The following is a 6,488-nucleotide window of genomic DNA, read 5'->3' as shown; positions in this document are numbered from 1 at the left end:
AAATTCTGAGGGTTGTAACTTTTCATCCCCCACCTCTGTTCTTCTTGAAATTCTCGACAACGTAGATTCATTAGGAGATGTTATCCTCTTGGAAACTTGCACCTTTCTTCCTATTGGCGCCTTCTGAGTGCCCCATAAGGCGTATTCTTAATGTCAGAGTGCTCTTTACTTGCTCGTGCATTCTGGGTGCTGCATAAGCCACGTTCAGAGTGCTAGATAAGGTGCATCCCAGATGAGGTGCAACCCGATGCATGCCCTAAGGTGAGGATGCAACAATTTCATATCGGGTGCGATCATACCAGCGTTAGTGCACCGAATCCCATCAGAACTCCGCAGTTAAGTGCAGTTGGGCCGGAGTAGTACTGGGATGGGTGACCTCCCAGGAAGTCCCAGTGTTGCACCCTTCCTTTACTTCTTAGACCGTGTCATCTTTATATTTGCACTACTCTTTTAGTTCTCGGAGCCCATTTTCGATCACGCATCCCCGTTCCCCATTTCAACTTCATTTTGTGTCCCCAAGCCTACTTCCAACTCCAGGATAGGAACTTGCTGCATCTTTCTTCCTGTCTCGGAAGAGTTGCATTCTAGATGATGGACACGATGTTAAAACGATGTTCCTCAACAAAGTGATCCCCGTTTGGCTAAAACAGTCGATACAATAACAATGCATTCTTATGATTGACAGAAGCTTATACGTTACAACTCATGGTATTCCAAAACTTTCGAGGGTCGTAACTTTTCACCCCCCACCTCTGTTTTTCTTAAAATTCTTGAAAACGTGGATTCAGTGGGAGATGTTATCCCTGTGGAAACTCACGCCTTTCTTCCTGTTGGTGCCTTCTGAGTGCCCCATAAGGCGCATTCTTAATGTCAGGGTGCTCTTTACTTGCTTGTGCATTTTAGGTGCCCCATAAGGCACGTTCGGAGTGTTGGATAAGGTGCATCCCAGATGAGGTGCAACCCGATGCATGTCCTAAGGTGAGGACACAACAGTTTCATGTCGGGTTCGATCATACCAGTGTTAGTGCACTAGATCCCATCAGAACTACGTAGCTAAGCACGCTTGGGCCGGAGTAGTACTAGGATGAGTGACCTCCTAGGAAGTCCCGGTGTTGCGCCCTTCCTTTACTTAGACCATGTCGTCGTTATATTTGCACTACTCTTTTAGTTCTCTGAGCCCATTTTCAATCGCCCGTCCCCGTTCCCCAATTCAACTTCATTTTGGGTCCCCAAGCCTACTTTCGACTCTGAGATAGGAACTTGCTGCATCTTTCTTCCTGTCCCGGACGAGTTGCATTCTAGATGATGGACACAATGTTAAAACGATGTTCCTCAACAAAGTGATCCCTGTGTGGCTGAAATAGTCGATATAATAACAATGCGTTCTTATGATGGACAGAAGCTTATACGTTACAACTCATGGTATTCAAAAACTTTTGAGGGTCGTAACTTTTCACCCCCCACCTCCGTTCTTTTTGAAATTCTCGACAACGTGGATTCATTAAGAGATGTTATCCCCGTGGAAACTCGCGCCTTTCTTCCTATTGACACCTTCTGAGTGCCCCATAAGGCGTATTCTTAATGTCGGAGTGCTCTTTACTTGCTCTTGCATTCTAGGTGCCGCATAAGCCACGTTCAGAGTGTTGGATAAGGTGCATCCCAGATGAGGTGCAACCTGATGCATGCCCTAAGGTGAGGATGCAACAGTTTCATGTTGGGTGTGATCATACCAGCGTTAGTGCACCGGATCCCATTAGAACTCTGCAGTTAAGCGCGCTTGGGCCGGAGTAGTACTGGGATGGGTGACCTCTCGGGAAGTCCCGGTGTTGCACCCTTCTTTTACTTCTTAGACCGTGTCGTCGTTATATTTGCACTACTCTTTTAGTTCTCAGAGCCCATTTTCGATTGCTTGTCCCCGTTCCCCAATTCAACTTAATTTTGGGTCCCCAAGCCTACTTCTGACTCCAGGATAGGAACTTGCTGCGCCTTTCTTCCTGTCCAAGACGAGTTGCATTCTAGATGACGGACACAATGTTAAAACGATGTTCCTCAACAAAGTGATCCCCGTGTGGCTGAAACAGTTGATACAATAACAATGCGTTCTTATGATTGATAGAAGCTTATAAATTATAACTCATGGTATTCGAAAACTTTCGAGGGTCGTAACTTTTCATCCCCCACCTCCGTTCTTCTTGAAATTCTCGACAACGTGGATTCATTAGGAGATGTTATCCCCATGGAAACTCAAGCCTTTCTTCCTATTGGTGCCTTCTGAGTGCCCCATAAGGCGCATTCTTAATGTCGAAGTGCTCTTTACTTGCTGGTGCATTGTAGGTGCCCCATAAGGCACGTTCAGAGTGCTGGATAAGGTGCATCCCAGATGAGGTGCAACCCGATGCATGCCCTAAGTTGAGGATGCAACAATTTCATGTCAGGTACGATCATACTAGCGTTAGTGCATCGGATCCCATCAGAACTCCGTAGTTAAGCACACTTGGGCCGGAGTAGTACTGGGATGGGTGACCTCCTGGGAAGTATCGGTGTTGCACCCTTCTTTTACTTCTTAGACCGTGTCATCGTTATATTTGCACTACTCTTTTAGTTCTCGGAGCCCATTTTTGATCGCGCGTCCCCGTTCCCCAATTCAACTTCATTTTGGGTCCCCAAGCCTACTTTCGACTCCGAGATAGGAACTTGTTGCATCTTTCTTCCTATCCCGGATGAGTTGCATTCTAGATGACGGACATGATGTTAAAACGATGTTCCTCAACAAAGTGATCCTCGTGTGGCTGAAACAGTCAATACAATAACAATGTGTTCATATGATGGACAGAAGCTTATACGTTACAACTCATGGTATTCGAAAACTTTCGAGGGTCGTAACTTTTCACCCCCCACCTCTGTTCTTCTTGAAATTCTTGACAACGTGGATTCATTAGGAGATGTTATCCCCATGGAAACTTGCGCCTTTCTTCCTATTGGTTCCTTCTGAGTGCCCCATAAGGTGCATTCTTAATGTTGGAGTGCTCTTTACTTGCTCGTGCATTTTGGGTGCCCCATAAGGCACATTCGGAGTGCTAGATAAGGTGCATCCCAGATGAGGTGCAACCCGATGCATGGCCTAAGGTGAGAACGCAACAGTTTCATGTCGGGTGCGATCATACCAATGTTATTGCACTGGATCCCATCAAAACTCCGCAGTTAAGCACGCTTGGGCTGGAGTAGTACTGGGATGGGTAACCTCCTGGGAAGTCCTGGTGTTGCGCCCTTCTTTTACTTCTTAAACCGTGTCATCATTATATTTGGACTACTCTTTTAGTTTTCAGAGCCCATTTTCGATCGTGCATCCCCGTTCCCCAATTCCACTTCATTTTGGGTCCCCAAGCCTACTTCCAACTCCGGGATAGGAACTTACTGCGTCTCTCTTCCTATCCCAGACGAGTTGCATTCTAGATGATGGACACGATGTTAAAACGATGTTCCTCAACAAAGTGATCCCCGTGTGGTTCAAAAAGTCAATACAATAACAATGCATTCTTATGATTGACAGAAGCTTATACGTTACAACTCATCGTATTCGAAAACTTTCGAGGGTCGTAACTTTTCACCCCCACCTCCGTTCATCTTGAAATTCTCGACAACGTGGATTCATTAGGAGATGTTATCCCCGTGGAAACTCGCGCCTTTCTTCCTAATGGTGCCTTCTGAGTGCCCCATAAGGTGCATTCTTGATGTCAGAGTGCTCTTTACTTGCTCATGCATTCTGGGTGCCCCATAAGGCATGTTCGGAGTGCTGTATAAGGTGCATCCACTTAATTAAATAACTTTGTTTAATTAATTAGAAGTAAGTACTCCATATATTTAAATAATTTCATAATCACATTTGCTCATATTCACATACGCAAAGATCAAGTTTGACCAAAAGTTGACCAGATTTAACCACGGTTGACTTGAGTTGACTAGTTTCGAAAAGAATTTTTAAATAATTAAATGAATTCATTTAATTAAATGGAGTACTTACTTCTAATTAATTAAACAAAGTTATTTAATTAAATGAGAAGCCAATCCTGACTAATTAAATGAAGTTATTTAATTAAATAAGAAAAGTGTCTCTAATTAATTAAAGATTATTTAATTAAATAGAAAAAGTAATTATGAGAGCATTTCTCATTTTATTAAATTAAATATCTCAACAAAATCTCTCTTCAGTTCAAAAAAGGAAATTTCCAGTTCACTATTGATCAAAAATGAGTTAAATCAGTTAACTCATTTTTCTACTCAAATTGAATCAGTTAACTTCTTATTTTACTCAAATTAAATTTGTTAACTCCCTTTAATTTGGAAATCTCCTTTTATTAAATAACTAAATTACTTATTTTCACTACTCTTTTAGTTCTCAGGGCCAATTAACTTAATTATTAAATTAAATTAATAATTTAAGAGATTAATTAAATAACTTTTTTTAATTAATTAGAAATTTCCCTTTTAATTAATTTGAGTAAATTCACATTTTATTTAATTATTAACGGTTAAATAATTAACCGTGGTTAAAGAGATAAGTTGATTGAGTTAACTCATTAACCATTGAGATATGCTCATTAACGGCTAAATATTAATTATGTTTAATTTTATTTAATTAATAATTAATTTAAATAATTTAATAATTATGATTGTTAATTTACTCTCTATTAATAATTATTTAAGTTGAGATATGCTCATTTTATTATTTTATTAATGGTTGACTTGAGTTGACTAGTTTCGAAAAGAATTTTGAAATAATTAAACTAAATTATTTAATTAAATAGAAAAAGTAATTATGAGAGCATATCTCATTTTATTAAATTAAATATCTCAACAAAATATTTCTTCAGTTCAAAAAGGAAAATTTTCAGTTCACTATTGATAAAAAATGAGTTAAATCGGTTACCTCTTTTTTCTACTCAAATTGAATCAGTTAACTCCTTATTTTACTCAAATTAAATCTATTAACTCCATTTAATTTGGAAATCTCCTTTTATGACTGAACTTCACCTTTAATCCTGACCGTTGATTGAAATCGTTCTCAACCATTGATGGATTCTAGGAAAGTCTATTTAAGAGACCCTCATCTCTTCATTTTGAAAGGTTGAATGAGAATTTGCATCGAATTTTTGCTGGAATTCATACTCACATTTGCTCATATTCACATACGCAAATATCAAGTTTGACCAAAAGTTGACCAGATTTAACCACGGTTGACCTGAGTTGACTAGTTTCGAAAAGAATTTTGAAATAATTAAACAAAATTATTTAATTAAATGGAGTACTTACTTCTAATTAATTAAACAAAGTTATTTAATTAAATGAGAAGTCATTCCTAATTAATTAAATGAAATTATTTAATTAAATAAGAGAAGTGTTTCTAATTAATTAAATAAAAAAATGTAATTATGAGAACATATCTCATTTTATTAAATTAAATATCTCAACAAAATCTCTCTTCAGTTCAAAAAGAAAAAAATTTCGTTCACTATTGATGTAATGCCTTGCTAAGGGATCCAAAAAATTTTACTAAGTTTGCCAAACAATTTTTTTTTTTAAACATGAAAGATAAAACCATTCATAACATTTGCGAAAGCAATAGCAACAATTCAAATGAAAATAAATATAACATATATACATAACAGGCTACATTCTTTAAAGATCCCTTAACATTGTATCACATCTAAATTAACTATTCATCTAACATCCCATCCTTATGAAATAACAATGATACATCCAATGTACTTAAACAATATACAAGTGTCCTTTTTGTAATTATATTTTAGTTTAGCTCAATCATCCATTGTACATATCACAGGGTATAAAAAGCTTAAAAGAATAAACATCCAAGTAAATAAAGTACATCATCATCATCTAATATTAATCCATGATGCAATAACATAAATGAGACCACATATCATACATGATACATCATCACAAAAGATATAACATTCATCACAAAAGATAACCATATATCACAAACATAAATAACTAAGTGCACGGTTCCTTCCAACCGTAGATAGCATCATTAGACCATCGTGGATCTTAGCCATCCCTTCGTGCGTAACATTCCAAAGCATCGAAAAGATCATCGGTATTAACATAGTAGAAATGTCACTCTTAAAATATCCTACTAACATGCAAAATAAAGCATAATAAATCATCAACTAACATATGCAAAGTAAAGCAAAATTATCAATATAAGAAACATACCAGTAAATACATCCATCATAAGGTATATTATCTATCATAATGCTCCAAGAACATAATGAAGATAAATACCAACCAAGAATACTCCAGCCACGGTGTCTCGGACGGATCTCAAATGATAAGAGTGAAAATACACTACCACCCGACCGCGTGGAACCTAAGTGGTCCACTCCCACCGTGCTGAGGAGATAATCTTAAGTCCCAAACAAGATATCATTTCACAAAGCACAAATCTCTATAAGTTCAGGAATCCTAAA

At 37.9% G+C, this 6,488-nt stretch overlaps 1 non-coding gene and 4 pseudogenes across 1 annotated transcript; all 5 read left to right on the top strand.

The window, feature by feature from the left end:
• Positions 1-285: 285 nt before the first annotated feature.
• On the top strand, positions 286-404 carry LOC149538539 (5S ribosomal RNA; annotated as a pseudogene).
• Positions 405-1,002: 598 nt separating this feature from the next.
• On the top strand, positions 1,003-1,121 carry LOC149538538 (5S ribosomal RNA; annotated as a pseudogene).
• Positions 1,122-1,716: 595 nt separating this feature from the next.
• Positions 1,717-1,835, top strand: LOC149538537 (5S ribosomal RNA). Its single transcript, XR_016356643.1, has one exon. It is a non-coding gene; the product is annotated as a 5S ribosomal RNA (ribosomal RNA).
• A 598-nt stretch (positions 1,836-2,433) lies between these two features.
• LOC149538536 (5S ribosomal RNA) lies at positions 2,434-2,552 on the top strand (annotated as a pseudogene).
• Positions 2,553-3,150: 598 nt separating this feature from the next.
• LOC149538535 (5S ribosomal RNA) lies at positions 3,151-3,269 on the top strand (annotated as a pseudogene).
• Positions 3,270-6,488: the final 3,219 nt, after the last annotated feature.

Source organism: Cupressus sempervirens, chromosome 9 (genome assembly GCF_028749045.1).
Source record: "Cupressus sempervirens isolate cs-2001-9-10 chromosome 9, ASM2874904v1, whole genome shotgun sequence".
Classification (NCBI taxonomy): Eukaryota; Viridiplantae; Streptophyta; class Pinopsida; order Cupressales; family Cupressaceae; genus Cupressus; species Cupressus sempervirens.
This window is presented reverse-complemented; position numbering and strand designations above follow the sequence as displayed.